The sequence below is a fragment of the Mastomys coucha genome, unplaced genomic scaffold (assembly GCF_008632895.1).
Source record: "Mastomys coucha isolate ucsf_1 unplaced genomic scaffold, UCSF_Mcou_1 pScaffold15, whole genome shotgun sequence".
Classification (NCBI taxonomy): domain Eukaryota; kingdom Metazoa; phylum Chordata; class Mammalia; order Rodentia; family Muridae; genus Mastomys; species Mastomys coucha.
The window spans coordinates 88857511-88873356 of NW_022196897.1; the positions used below are offsets into that span (position 1 = coordinate 88857511).

At 45.3% G+C, this 15846-nt stretch overlaps 1 non-coding gene across 1 annotated transcript; it reads right to left on the reverse strand.

Annotated features, from left to right (window-relative positions):
• Positions 1-605: 605 nt before the first annotated feature.
• LOC116092823 lies at positions 606-726 on the reverse strand. Its single transcript, XR_004119516.1, has one exon. It is a non-coding gene; the product is annotated as a 5S ribosomal RNA (ribosomal RNA).
• Positions 727-15846: the final 15120 nt, after the last annotated feature.

Consider the following 15846-nt stretch of genomic DNA (forward strand, 5'->3'; position numbering starts at 1 on the left):
ATGAGGTGCCCTGTCCTGCTGTACCCCAGAGGCCACTATTAAAAAGACCAGGCAACAATGTTCATGCTAGTAGAAAGCTGGAAACAACCAAACATCTAACACAAAGAAAGTATTCAAAGAGGCAGTTATATGCATAGACAAGCTAGGAGGGAAGTTATTAAAACCAGGCTGGAAGACAAAAGGCATAGAAAGGTGTTCAGAGCATATGTGTGCATGAGAGCATGTACATGTGTATGCATGTAGTGGTCAGAGGTTGATGTCAGGTGTCCTCAATCCCTCTCCACTTTATTTCCAACAAGAATCACCGTGTGCGGACTGGAGAGATGGCTCAGTGGTTAGGAGCACTGATTGCTCTTCCAAAGGTCCTGAGTTCAAATCCCAGCAACCACATGGTGGCTCACAACCACCCATAGTAAGATCTGATGCCCTCTTCTGGTGTGTCTGAAGACAGCTACAGTGTACTTACATATAATAAATAAAGAAATCTATGGGCTGGAGCTAGCAGGCCAGAGTGAGTGGGGCTGGAGAGAGAGAAAAAAGTGTCTGAAGACAGCTATAGCATGCTTACATATAATAAGTAATTTTTTTTTTTTTTTACATTTTTTAGCCTACAGCACCCTAGATATTCCCATGCGGTCTCCCATCCAATTACTAACCAGGCCCAACCCTGCTTAGCTTCCGAGATCAGACGAGATCGGGTGTGTTCAGGGTGGTATGGCCGTAGACAGTAAATCTTTTTTAAAAAATAAAAAAAAAAAAGAAGACTCACGGTGTGCCCCTAGCCAGCTTGGAACTAGCCACAGAGACACAGATTGACCTTGAACTCACGGAGATCAGTCTTCCACTTACTTCCTAGTGCTAAGATTAAAGGCATGTAGCACTTGCCCAGGTGTCTCCACTTTATTCTTTTACCTGAACCTGGAGTTCACTAATTTAGTGAGACTGGCTGGCCAGTAAATCCCAGCCTCCTGTCTCCTCTCTGGTGCTAGGATTACAAACGGACTTTGGGCTGGACTTAGTGGTGTACACTTATAATGCTAGTACTCCAACTCCAGAGGCAGAAGTAGGCAGATCTCAAGGCCAGCCTGATCTCCATAGTGGGACAGCCAGGGCTACCTAGAGAGATCTGTCTCAAAAAGCCAAACAAATAAATAAACAAAAACAAATGTACTTTGGGGATTGCATGTCGGAGTGGCTTCAGCTATCTTTTGGTCTGCATTGTCTACACTAAATACATATTTATTTATATATTACATTCCTAACAGTGCTGTAACAATTATCACAGATTTGTTGCTTTACAACAATAGGTATTTATTGTCTCATAGTCTGAATGCCAGAGATACCAAATCAAGATCTCCGTGTGGCCATGCCATCTCAGAGGACTGGAGGAAGATTCTATCCATGGCCCTTTTGGTTTTTCTTTTTTCTTTTCTTTCTTCCTTTCTTTCTTCCTTTCTTTCTTCCTTTCTTTCTTTCTTTCTTTCTTTCTTTCTTGCAGTTTTATAAATTTAATAGCTTTAAATCACAGTGGATGACATTTGTTAAGAATTAACCATCCCACATATGAAGACCAAGCTCCACATGCTACATATGTGCAGGAAGGTCTAGATCCAGCCCAGGACCCTGGGGCTCTCAGAAACGGAACCATCAGTCATGGCTTCTTTTAGTCGGCTACTAGAGACAGCGGTGGGCCTCTGCACTGCCATTCTCCCTTCGCCTTCTCTTTTGTACATCTCTGAACTCCTTCTGCTTCTCTGACAGGGAGCCAAGCACTGATTCAGAGCCTGCTCTGACTCTCCAGGTAACTCAGGATGAGCTCTGCCTTCTCAAGATCCTTTTAAAGGCATCAGTCACTCATTGTGGACCATCCAATGGTCACAGGCTTTTCGGGGAGTAGGTTTTAGCCTACTGCACGCAGTAGTCAACAGAGAAGTCTTATGTTTTCCTGGTCACTACTCATAGTCTTGTGCATTACTTTAGCTCCAATGCCCAGTGCCTGGCTCCCCAGAGAAAACACCATGTTCATGCTGAGGAGCTGTCAGGACGTCTCTTCCTTTTTAATTTGCTGAGTTTGTTGCTAGTTTAAGGTGTTATTAAAAGGCATTTCCTTATTGTCTTTTTCCTACCTCTACTCAAATACTCATCTCCACAAAGCTAAGAAACTAAAACCTTCCCACAGTGCAGTGGTCAGAGTGTAGTTCCTGATTATGTCCTGTCCACATCAAGGCTGACTGAGTGAAGAAGTGTCCCGCTCCTGCCCTCCTCTGCTCTGCCTATGCTCACCCCCAAAGCAATGTTAAACCCAAGACTCTGAGAAGGGGACTCTGTCATCTCATCCTCTCTCTTCTGCCATGTGAAACATGGGTAAAGCAACACCCAGGGGCTGGGCATCCAAGATGAGCTGCATTACCTGGACTCCTGCTTAAAAGTCCTTCCATGAGACACACCACTCAATCCCATTTGAGGTAACAACACTGAACCTCCCCAGTGGCCAGTTTAGAACAGCAAAGACATGCTTCAATTCCTTATCTGATACATGCACACATATGTAAGCACATACACAGAAACTTTGCTGGTCGACTGTGGCCTCAGCATCCTTCTCAACACAAGTACCTGTGGTGCTCAGTCCACCCAGGCCTGTGAGACAGTAGCCCTTTGCCATTCTTCATTTAGTGTATTGTGGGGCTATCCACGAGCACAGAAATGCATTGAGTTCCTAATGTATGCAGCAGGTTATAATCTAAGCGTGGATTCAAGAAATCTGTAAAAGGACTGGCAAGATGGCTCAGCGGTTAAGAGCACTGACTGCTCTTCCGAAGGTCCTGAGTTCAAATCCCAGCAACCACATGGTGGCTCACAGCCATGTGTAATGAGATCTGATGCCCTCTTCTGGTGTGTCTGAAGACAGCTACAGTGTACTTACATATAATAATAAATAAATCTTTAAAAAAAAAAAAAGAAATGTGTAAGAAACGCACAAGACAAAGCCAGCCTGAGCAAGGCCTCCAGATGGTAATACACTCAGTATATTGACTGATCACCCCAATACCTGATGTTCATCCTCTATGGATGAGTCATGAAGGTATCTTACCAGGCATTTTGTTCAAATCAGACACAGGGTCTCTTATAGCGCAAGTACTGAGTTGACCAAATCAACAACCCCTGGGTACACTGAATAAAGGCAACATTTGTGTATGAGTTATGCTCACCTTTCTAAGGTACTCAGCCTGGAAGACAGAGATCATGTTAAATTTCTACATTTATTCCTACTCGTAGCTAGAGATGTGCAGCCCAGGTATGACCAGGTATGAATCTGGGAATGAATCAAACAGGCAGGAGACCATACCCAGCCTAGACCTTTCCAATAGGGAGTATCCATACATCAATTTACCAATATCCTGGAGATGATTGATATATAAAAAAAATAATATATAAGCAGTGTCTTAGTCAGGGTTTCTATTCCTGCACAACATCATGACAAAGAAGCAAGTTGGGGAGGAAAGGGTTTATTTGGCTTACTTCCACATGGCTGTTCATCATCAAAGGAAGTCAGGACTGGAACTCAAGCAGGTCAGGAAGCAGGAGCTGATGCAGAGGCCATGGAGGGATTTCTTTACTGGCTTGCTTCTTCTGGCTTGCTCAGCCTGCTCTCTTATAGAACCCAAGACCTCCAGCCCAGGGATGGCACCACCCACAAGGGGAAATTGAGAAAATGCCCCACAGCTGGATCTCATGGAGGTTCTTCCCCAACTGAAACTCCCTTCTCTGTGATAACTCCAGCCTGTGTCAAGTTGACACACAAAACCAGCCAGTACAAGCAGATAAGTGTCCAGTAGTGGAAAATACTATGAAAAGTCTAAAGTAAAATAGGGATGCTGAGGATAAAGGGGGCAACCATATTACAGGATGCCTAGGAGTACCATTATGCATGGGGTGAACAACATGGCCTTAACATGAGGGTGACCTGGAAAGGCCACCCTGTGAAAGAAAGAAGGAATAGACATGATATATACATCACAATGAGAGAAGGCACTGCCACATGCAGTTGGCTTCACACAAGGGCTCTGGGAACATATACTACTTCTTAAAGCCATGCCTGAGAAACTAGGGGCATGAGGATGTGGGGAACTCTGGACAGCATATTAGGCCTTCCACAAGTAGGTGGTGTGAGGACCACACTGGTGAAAGAGGCACATCCCAGGTCTTGATGATGATGATAGTCCCTCATGGGTTTTCCCAGCATGGATCCTGCAGAAACTCTAGCTGGGTAGCATGCTCCAGGATGACACTAGAAAAAAAGCTGCCCGAAGAAATGTAGGAAGTAGTGGGCTGAGAAAAATGAAACAGATTCCTTCTCTGGAAGATGTCTCAGAAGCTTTAATAGGCTAATATGCTTTGTAAGTGCCAAGCAGAAATTGTGGGTGGCAGCTTCTACCCACACAGTGGCCCAAGGAAAGTGTTCTTTGAACAGTAGCTCCCCGAGTGGGGAGCGAGAGAGTAAAATAGACAGAGCCGGAACAGAATGCTCAGTTAGAGAAAGCTATGGAAGGGGCAAAGCTGATGGAGAAAAAGAGCTGTACGGAGCATGCCAGAGGCAAGCAGACCTCCACAACTGCCTAAGTCCCAGCTGCCACGGAGCAAGCCTGCCTGCCTATGGCCATCCCCAAAGGCCTGGCTTCACCCAAGCTCCAGTGGTAACCTATGAGTCAGCCTCCCTCAGGGCCAAGTTTAGCCCTGACTGTCTGGCTAAAGTGGTTGTCTGACCTCCCTAAGCCTCCACTTACCCTTCTATAAAAATGGGGATGAAAATATTGCCCTCCCTCTCTAGGTGGCACGAGGCTGGATAATTACTATTTGGCAGAGTGCTGAGGTGCTGACAAGCTCTGTCTGACACATTTCTCCCCTGCTCCTTGGGACGCGGAGCCTCACCTCCCTAGGAGTCCACAGGCCTGTCACAGGTAGCTCAGGCCATAGCAAATGTGCACCAGGGAGCAGGCGTCTGTCTAGGGCGCTCTGTCTCTCCTCTCTCCCTGTCTTATGACACTCCAGTGAGAGTCAGAGTCTCGCCTAACCCTCTTGCTGACAGCTGGCCATTGTGGAGGTGCGGGAGCCAGCTGGAGGCTGCCATTCCAGGACCCTGCTACACCTGGGAGGCTGCTTAGAGCCGGGCCTTCCAGAGGAGGTGCCACCTGCCTGGAAGCAGTCATGCAGTGGCCATCTTCCTGAGGAGGAGGGGCCCATGCCCATCCAGCCAGGGCCTTCACAGGGCAGGGACATGACATCAGATCACCTGAGTCCAGTCCAGCCTGGCGGGACAAATGAACTGAGGTAAGTGCTGTTTGTGTATGTGTGAATGTGCTAAGAGAAGAGGGAAACTTGAGGGACTGTCACTCTGAGCACAGCCAAATTTGTCCCATTCTTTCCCTAAGGAGGAAAAGAAGGGACCCCCCAGCGAATGTTAAGGAAACTCAGATGCTTTCATACATTCACCTGAGTCCGTCAGTCCATGGCCACCCCTAAACGCTTGGGCCCTCCTCAGAGAGTGTGAATGGTGGTCTTTTCCAACTAATTTTTCTCCCTACAGCCTAACAGTGGGATTCGTTTCGACTGACCTCAATAGGATGGGAACCATCATGGTGTTTGTTAGCAAAGATGTAGAGTACAGGACACGTTTGCAATTGGGCTAGAGTCCCTTGGAGACAGCTCTGTGAGTGGTTCAGAAATGGAAGGATGTAAAAAGAATCTCTGTTGGGACTTGTGTGGCGTTGAAATGTGGAGCATTCAGGTGCAGAATGGGATTCCAGTGCGGCGCTCTCCCATTCCCACATGGTTTGCTTTTCCCTGTGATTCCCTGTCTGTGACTTAGTACATGTGTACTGGGCCCCAGAGCATCGGCTTAGAGAGCGAGCTTCTGTTTCCTTCAGTGGCTAAGTCAATGCTGTAAAATGCACGTGATAGAGCTGAGACCTAAAAGGGTGTTAATTCGAACCTCCAGGCCCCTGCTATTGTAGGTCACTTTGAATCCAAGATCTCTTCATTCCTGGAAACTGTAGGGACAGGGGATGGATTCAATGAGAGGACACCAGCCTCATTTAAAATTGGTGGCTGTCTTTGGCCCTAGCGTGCTACCAAGTGACCTGTCACTGTCAAAGGAGCCATGTGAAGAATCTCCGGCATGTCGTTAACCTCGTTCCAACATGTAATTAGCTCAAAAGGCCTCCCCACTGCCTCCATTCAGCATTACATCATAAAGAATTAGATACTTTACTGTTCCGAGGATACCAAGGAGACTTGAAAGAGTTAATTATGGCTCACCAGAGTCTGTCCCCAAGATCCCAAGACCCAGACATTAAACTGTTTATTTTCAAATGTCAATCTTCAAACCAACGTGTGAAGCAGCTTCCTCCATGGGATATCTGAGACTGTCACTGGCTAAGGAGGTAGGCTGGAGGAAGTAACGATTGTGCCACCTTTTGGTGCAGGCCATGATCTTTTTTGGAGTCTTAATTGCAAGACCTCTGGAAATAATAGGAAGGCTGGAAATCTACTTGCCCTCTTGGTTACATGGAGTGAATCCACCTAGAGTCATTTATAATCTCTGAGCTAGAGAGAGCCAGCAGTGTGGCCAGAGTTCAAAGGGAGTTCAGCTCTAATCTGGATGTAACCATCTGAACCAATCTAACCATGCAGGCTCTGAGGACATTATTATCACTCAAGTGTAATTACAGATAAAATAGTTTTATTAATCAGCTTCCTAAGGGGACTGCGTTTATCTGATGGCTAGTGTGAGTAATGTGGGTGTTGGGAAAGGGAGGAGTCTATGCCAGAATGGTTGCATATGTGTGGAGGATGCGAGGTATCGGGAGAGTCAGATACAGGAGAGAGTGTGGATGGACATCTATCTAGGTGCTCATGGGTCTAGGTGAGAGGAATCAGTGTATGTGAGGCAGCACTAAGGTGAACCTATGTGTGTGCTCAGGCTGGCACAGCTGCTCATGAGCTCATGCCTACTTTTTCATTACACTTTGCCATTGGTCATGATAATTTTTTCCTCCCCCCCCAATAAAGATGTCCATATTAGTATGTAGCTAGAGTTACAGGGCCCCCAATTTGTAAATTACACCTACAAGTGACCTCTTTGGCCACAAACTGTCAGCTGGTTTTTCAAATCTTATCTCCAAACCTTTCTTGGCTTATCAAGTATCAACCATCTTAAATCAGTTTGCCAGTTGTGAAGGATCCCAGAGGGGCAGAGCTCCTCCTGAGCACCTCCTGACTAGGGTTTGACCAGACCTAAAGTCCACCCACTCTGCCCTGAGATGTGAACTTTGTGGGCACAGGTCCTAAAGATATCTCAATAAGTCTACCAGTCTGCCTCTACCTTGGTTATGCCTCCGTGGTACTGCATGGGATGGGTAATACTCCGAGACTAGGTTCTCTTGGCCACCATCAAGGCCAAGAGCTAAGCAACTGCCCAGAGATTCTGGCACATAAACAGAGCCAGCCTGGTCACCTTTGACCTTCCTTCCCTGCCCATTCAAAACGCTGGGTGCCTGGACCAGCTTTCTCAACACATGGCCTATAGCTCCTGGCCAATTATACAACTCAACACTCAATTTGGCTGGAATGCTTGACTTTAATTATCCCCCCACCCAACTTAGAGGTCCTTGTGCAAAATCTGCCCTCTGGCTTGCACATTGCCCAAAGTGCAGCTGCAACCTGGAGTGGATACAGCCGGAGAACCAGAAAAGCCAAATGACTGTTTCCTGTAGAGGCAGGTGGCTTCCATCTCCCATGGGCAGGTGCAGAAAGGTGAGCTCGCAGAAGTCCCACCCATGGGACTATCAGAAAGATGTAAGTAGTGACAGCTGGGATTGGTGTGGCCAAATGGCAAATCTTTTAGATACTCTATAGTGACCTATTGTGATTAATGGACTTTCCGTGTTCCTAAAAGGGCACACGGCAACCAGAAGGGAGTGGGGGAGAGGTAGGTGGAGGAAAAAAATCTCATAAAATTCCTGCTCTGGTTAAGTTAAATAAAGACCACTGACCAAATGTGATCACCATGACCACATGGGCGGGAGAATGTCTACCCACACTGAAAATGCATATATCTGTGCTGTTCAACTGATCTAGTAGAACAGCCAAAACTGTTTTTATTTTTATTTTATTTTTTTAAAGATTTTTTTATTATTATTATATGTAAGTATACTGTAGCTGTCTTCAGACACACCAGAAGAGGGCATCAGATCTCATTATAGATGGTTGTGAGGCCACCATGTGGTTGCTGGGATTTGAACTCAGGACCTCTGGAAGAGCAGTCAGTGCTCTTAACCACTGAGCCATCTCTCCAGCCCCAAAACTGTTTTTATCATGGTGACTAGCAAACCTGGGGCTATAGACTGATTAATATCCTTCTTACAATAATAGTCTACTGAACATTTAGTATGTGTCAGATGCTGGGCTCAGTGCTTCCTATACTACAATAGTTCATTCTATTATAATTCTTTTAGATTTGTTTTATCTATATGACTCTTTTGCATGTATGTATGTATGTATGTGTACCACATGTGTGCCTGGTGCCATGGAGGCCAGAAGAAGACATCAGAACCTCTGGAACTGGACTTACAGACAGTTGTGAGCCATTATGTGGGTGCTGGGACCCTTACCCAGGTCCTCTGCAAGAGCAGCAAATGCTTTTAACTGCTGCGCCATCTCTCCAGCCCCCATTTTCTTCAGTTGTTGTCAAAACCTCATGAAATAATAATTTCCTTTCAGATGAGGAAACTGAAGTTCAAAGAGGTCCAAAAATTCAGTTGCCAAGTTGGTAACGCTGACGTCTGAACTCTTAGCCTCAAAGCCTACAGTTTTTATTACTCCTAGTTTTTCCTCAAGTGCCTTGCCATCTGGCTTCTACTCTTAGCAAGGCCATGGCTGCCTGACTAACAGCCACACCTCCAGAAAATGATCAGCCCAGCCCATATCTCACTGGTTCCCACAAGCCAGAGGGATAGCTGTCACTCAAAATAGAACCAAAACCTACCCACTTGTTTTCGCTCATTGAGAAGGAATTAAAAGATGGAGCATAGGGAGGAATGCAGGTGACAGTGACGTGTGGGATTCTGAGGACACCTGGCTTTACTTGAACTCTAGTTTCTAAGAAATAAGATCCAAAGATGTGGACCTTGGGCTCCTTACTTGGGGCCAGCCACATCCCTAACAAGATCTCCCTAGGTTTATGAGTTCAAAATACAAATGTGTCCATGTCGAGGGGAACTTGTCTGGTGAGGCCAGTCGGCCTCTCGAAGGTAAGGGCCCTCCAGATTTATCAGTAGCAGGAACCCTCAGTCTCCACTTAGGACATAATGGCAAACTCTGTGATAAGAAGCCAGAAAACTTCAGGATGGCTTTACAAAGCTGCCTAATGCCGGCTTCCTTGCACAAGTTGGCACTCCCCACTCAGCCCCTAAACAGAACCAACCTTAGGATATTTCAGGGAACAATCCATATCTTTGAACTTTATTTATTCGTTCATTGGGTCTCACTATGTAGCCTAGACTGACCTCAAACTGGCGATCCACCGGCATCAGCCTCCTGAGTGCTGGTTTGACTTGTGCCATCATGACAAGATCTTTGAACATTTTAATGGCAAACACATACAATGGTGGGGAAAAAAACATAAGAGATCGGTGAGAAATATTATTTCAAAATTGGTAGAAGAAACAACTGAATTAAAAAAATCATAATGTTGATGCGCAAAAAACCCGTGGGAGTAAGACCAGAACCCAGCATTCTGGGACACTCTGACCCACTGTCAGCTTGCTGCCTCGCTCGTGTTTTCCACTAAAGACTGATGAAATCTGAGGTTCAGTACTGAGGTCTCTCAAACTAGCAAGACCGGAGTTTTTTGTTCATAGAGGTGCAAAACTGAGCGAAAAACTCACTCAGTTCTTCCTGTGCCAGCCCTCCGTGACTCGGAAGTACTAGAGTTAACCACACCCCCTCTCTCCCTGTTTGTACTTCCAACTTGGGCCGGCGTAAACAAGATACCCTGTTAGGCCCCAGACTGAGTGGTCAGTGGCCTGGGCTCTGAGCTAAGGAGTCTTTTGGAGGAAATTCTGGCTCTGCTGCTTAGTCGATGACCTTACATAAATTACAGAAGCTCAGTGAGACTCAGTTTCCTCTTCCATAAAATACGTATAATAACAATCCCCAGCCGGGCGGTGGTGGCGCACGCCTTTAATCCCAGCACTTGGGAGGCAGAGGCAGGCAGATTTCTGAGTTCGAGCCTGGTCTACAGAGTGAGTTTCAGGACAGCCAGAGTTACACAGAGAAACCCTGTCTCAGGGGGAAAAACAAAAACAAAAACAATCCCCACTCCTACGACAGTTAAACCTGAGGCATAGCAATAATCCATTTTTAGCAGGTCATCACAGTCCTTCATTGTCCAGTCGGAGTATCAAATCCCACTGAGCCTCCCCTTCCTTCACATCCGACAACCCCCAGGGTCAAAATTAACTGTGGAATTATACAGTGCCCTCAACTGTTTCCCAAAGCGTTTATGGACAAACTCTTTTTCCCCTCAAGACATCACTAGGTCTTGCTCATTTTTATATTCACTTTTTATAAGTAACATATGCTCATTTACTATATTTTTTGGTTTTAAAATTACTATAACTACCAAATTCAGACACTAATGATTCTGAAATCCGGATAAGCCACATATTTAACAGAGTGTCCAAACGCCAAGGTGATTATTTAAATTGATATGCATGATAAAACACATAGTATCATCTTTCTTAAGTGTTATTTTATTTTATTAATTAGCATGCAAGATTTAGCAGGTTTCCTCGCAGTATTTTCATTCCTACTCAGATTTGGTTGTTCCAGCCTGGGCTCAGTTCCTCTCGAGTTTCCCCGGTTCCTATCCCCACCCTGCCCGGAGGCTCTCCCACTCCCAGCATTCACTTATCCACTTTCCTATCAATTACCCCTCCCACCTCATCCCTTAAAGCCTCTTTTTTTTTTTTTCCTTCTCATGGACCCCTTTCTGTTTCCTGGCCTTTCTCTATACTTACTCATGCATAAGTACATATAAAAACTTAAAAGCTAAGGGGCTAAAGAGATGGCTCAGCAATTGGATACTCTTCTAAAGGACCCATGGTCAATTCCCTGCACCCACACTGGGGCTCAACCATCTGTAACTCCAGGTCCAGGGATTCCAACACGTTCTTCTAACCTCTGAGGGCACGAGGAAGGCATGCATGTGATACATGGACATATATGCAGACAAAATAATCCATGTACATAAAATTAATAAGTAAATCAAAATCTCATTAAAAGCTAGGATCCACAAATGAGAAGGAGTATACATACACTATTTATCTTTCTGATCCTGGGTTACCTCAATATGATATTTTCCAGTTTCATGCAAATTTTATAATCTTTACAGCTAAATAAAATTCCATCTATATAACTTTTCGTTATCTATTCATTGGTTGACGGACAGCTAGGCTGATACCATTTTCTTCTCAGCAGCATCTTACAACAACAACAACAACAAAAACTTGGCTAATTGAGAAAGATAGATCTACACAGATCCAATTGCTAATTTCTCCCAGTAGACCCTTTCATCCTCTTCCCTTGACCACAGGCACACCTTTGCAGGATGACTTCAAGAGGAGAGAGGGTTTTGGTTTTTTTGAGACAAGGTTTCTCTGTATAGCCCTGGATGTCCTGGAACTCACTCTGTAGACCAGGCTGGCCTCGAACTCAGAAATCCTCCTGCCTCTGCCTCCCAAGGGCTGGGATTAAAGGTGTGCGCCACCACTGCCTGGCCATATTATTTTTAAGATAAGGAAATAGAGGGGCTGGCGCTTGGTGGATGTCGCTCAGCTGGGCTGGGGCCAGCTCTGGGTTGAACTGTAGCCTACCCAATGTGAACACCACACTATAGAAACAGGGTCTCATCTTGGCCTCCCTTCCTCGATCTGACCTCAGCACTGTCCTTCCTCTTTGGCTGTCTCCCTCTCTATCAGGGTCTTCACGTCTCCTGGTGATTTGTAGCACAGCTCCTTTCTTGGTGTAGAGTGGAAATTCTTTTGTGTACTTCACTGATCATGAAGCTCTGAGGTGGGTCTTAGGGTAGAGAAGACAGCTAACACACACACACACACACACACACACACACACACACACACACACACACGTTCTTTCCTTCCCTCCCTCTCCCTCCCTTCTTCCTACACACAGAATCAAGTGAGTTAAAGGCTATGCTACCTGACACGAGGCAGGAGGGCCCCATGCAAGCCTTCACTGGACCCAACAGACTCCTGTCTGCCTCTTTTCCAGGAACTTCTCTCCAGGTCACTTCCCTACTCCCCTGAAACCTGCCACTTTCACTGCCTCTCCCCACCCCCCCAAGCCCCAACCAGGCAGCCTAGGCTGAAAACAAAAGTGAATTGAAAAGAAAAAGTCATAGACCATTAGATCACTAGATCATGAAACCATTAAGAGAGGCCTTTGGCAGGCAGGAGAATGTTCAGGCTGTGGGGGTCAGTCTCCATTACCCTGATCTTATTTTCAGGACAGACTCTGTGGAGAATGTTTATTTTTCTATGCTCCATTGTTTTAACTAGTCCCTGTCAAAGTGTGTTTTGGTGGATGTTTGGTGGGGGCAGTGAATGTATATGACAACACATTCCTGGCACCTGGCACCTGGGAGCCATTAGATGAGGCATTGACTTCATCGATTTCCTCATCTGCAAGGCATTTACATCGGTGGCTGCAGATACATGATGCATTCCATTAGGATAAAGGGAAACACATTTGTTGATTAGGACCCTCAGCCTTTGAGTTTGCCGTCCCAAGTAGGATATTGAATAATCCTAACAGCTTCCCTTTGCTGGGTGGATTTAGGACACACTAAGCATACTGGATTAAGTCATTTGATGATTACATAATTCTTATGAGGGATGTGTCATCATCAACACCTAAAATTTCCTGCTGAGGAAACAGGCATAGAGAGTTCAGGTAACTTGCCTAATACCACACAGCTGGGAGAACATATCCCAGCTTTGCACTCAGGAAAGCGTGCTGCCAGAGTCCCCCAGCTTGTGGTAATCCTGGGAGAGATGACTCTGAGTTGAGATGTACCAACGTTCTGATATGATGTCTGAATCAAATATAAAGGCCTCTAAAATTCACAGCATGGACTTAAGCACATGTAGGCACATATGTTAAGCACATAAACAATTTGTGTGTTGATTGTGTAGTCTGAGATTTCTTTTTTTCTCTTCATTTCATCTTTGGGTATCCTCTCCCATCCTTAGCCATTCATATGTCCTTTTTTCTGACTAGAATCCCAGTTCATTTGAGAGAATCTACGAAACGGTTCTTCCCTATCGCCTACATCCTTTTCCTGGCTTTGGAAGTGATGGATCTCTGTATATTTTTAGCACTGAAGATGTGGCACTCGAACTCTGGTGAAACTAATGGCTGCCCACGGTGTTATGAAGATGAACAATACTGCAATAAATGTTACAGAATTTGTTTTTTTGTTTTGAGACAGGGTTTTGCTATGTAGCTTCAACTGTTCTGCAACTTTCTATGTAGACCAGGCTGGCTTTGAACTCACAGGGACACACCTGCATTTGACTCCCAAGAACTGGGATTAAAGGTGTGCAACACCATGTTTGACTTGAATTTGATTTTTTTTTCTTTTGTTTTTGAGAAAGGATCTCATGCAGCCAAAGACGGTTTTGAACTCAGTCAGTATTGAAAGATGGCCATGGACTCAAGATCCTCAACCTTCCAAATGCTAGGATTACCGAGTATGGCACTCTGGTTTATTTATGCAGGGCTGACGGTGAAACCCAGGGGTGCAAGACTGTCCTTCTCTCTCTGTCAGTAGAGGTATTAGAGGCCCACCCATTGCAGATTTCTCTCTCAGGATCAGGCTGGTAAGTCTGAAGCCATTAGGCTGTGCAAAGGCACAGATCTGAGACGTTCTCCAAGGAAGCATCCTTGAAGACAGAGTTTTCCCACAGTTCTTTTTAAACATCAACATCCCTGCAGGCTTGAGGCTTGCTTTCTGAGAGTGTTGTTAGAGGTGACCCTGTGGGACAGTCCATGTTGTTGCCAGTTGAGTATGGTTACTGTGGGTACTGATATTGGTAGCCCTGCTGGTGAGTGGGCCCTCCATGCATGGTCAGTGAGCGCAGTTGATTTGGAAAGCACCCTAACAAAGGCTACCAACAGATAGTCACAGCCATTATAGATTCATCTTCATCGGGCAGTGGTGGCGTATGCCTTTAATCCTAGCACTTAGAAGGCAGAGGCAGGCAGATTTCTGAGTTCGAGGCCAGCCTGGTCTACAGAGTGAGTTCCAGGACATCCAGGGCTATACAGAGAAACCTTGTCTCAAAAAAACCAAAACCTTCTCTCCTCTTGAAGTCATCCTGCAAAGGTGTGCCTGTGGCCAAGGGAAGAGGATGAAAGGGTCTACTGGGAGAAATTAGCAATTGGATCTGTGTAGATCTATCTTTCTCAATTAGCCAAGTTTTTTTGTTGTTGTTGTTGTAAGATGCTGCTGAGAAGAAAATGGTATCAGCCTAGCTGTCCGTCAACCAATGAATAGATAACGAAAAGTTATATAGATGGAATTTTATTTAGCTGTAAAGATTATAAAATTTGCATGAAACTGGAAAATATCATATTGAGGTAACCCAGGATCAGAAAGATAAATAGTGTATGTATACAGGACAGCCAGGGCTACACAGAGAAACCCTGTCTCAAAACAAAACAAAACAAAACAAAACAAACAAACAAATAAAAATGATGGTAACCGTCTTGTAGGGTTGCTATGAAAAATAACCAAGGTAAGACAGGTGAACCATCCCAGCACAACTCGTAGCTTATGGAAGGTGTGGTAAAGGATGGGATTCCTTCCTCTCCTACCCAAAACCCTACCCCAGGAGCACCCGGAACTGTCAGAACCTAAGGCTGTTTGCAGAGGCCAACAGCTAGGACTGCACCGTGCTCACTGGGCCACTGCTCCCACGCTTCATCTTCATCATCTGAGAAAGGGAGATAAGTAGCGCCTGGGTTGTGAAGGTCTGCACAGAATTTAATTAATAAAAGAAAACAGACCAAGCTCACTCAATTGCAGAGTTGTTTCAGGGGCTTCTCAGGCTCACGCAGCCACCAAATGGCAGAGCAGTAATTACAGCCTGAGGGGTCTCTCACCAGAGTCACCTCTCGGCTACTCCGCTACAATGATGCAATGACTAATTTCAGGAATGCCGCTTTGAGAACCTGGAAGGAAAATAGTGAGAAATCTAAATGAGTTCAGTTCTTCCCCCACCACCCCTGGCCCCTGCCCTGCCCACTTCCACATCTCATCTTCACCAACAGGCATCATGAAGCTTTCCGAAGCTTAGTGTTTGAGATCATCCAAACATCCGTTCTAATCAAATTAATATCAAATGTGATGTTTATGCCTAGAGTGCAAATTCTCGTTTGTTTTTGCTTTATATTAATTATCCCTTTTATCTACTGGTCCAGAAGTCCCTAGTTCCCCCAACAGTCACCCCGAGATGCTACGTTACACACTCAGAACCAAAAACGCAAACTGGAGCTACTGTCATCCACTCTTCAACTGAGGTCATAGAAAAATATGCAAATTCTCCAAAACTGCTTTTGTTTTCTTTTTTTTAAAGGTTTATTTATTTATTTTATGTATGTGAGTACACTGTAGCTGTACAGATGGTTGTGAGCCTTCTTGTGGTTGTTGGGAATTTAATTTTTTAGGACATCTGCTCTCTCCGGTCTGCCCTACTTTCTCTG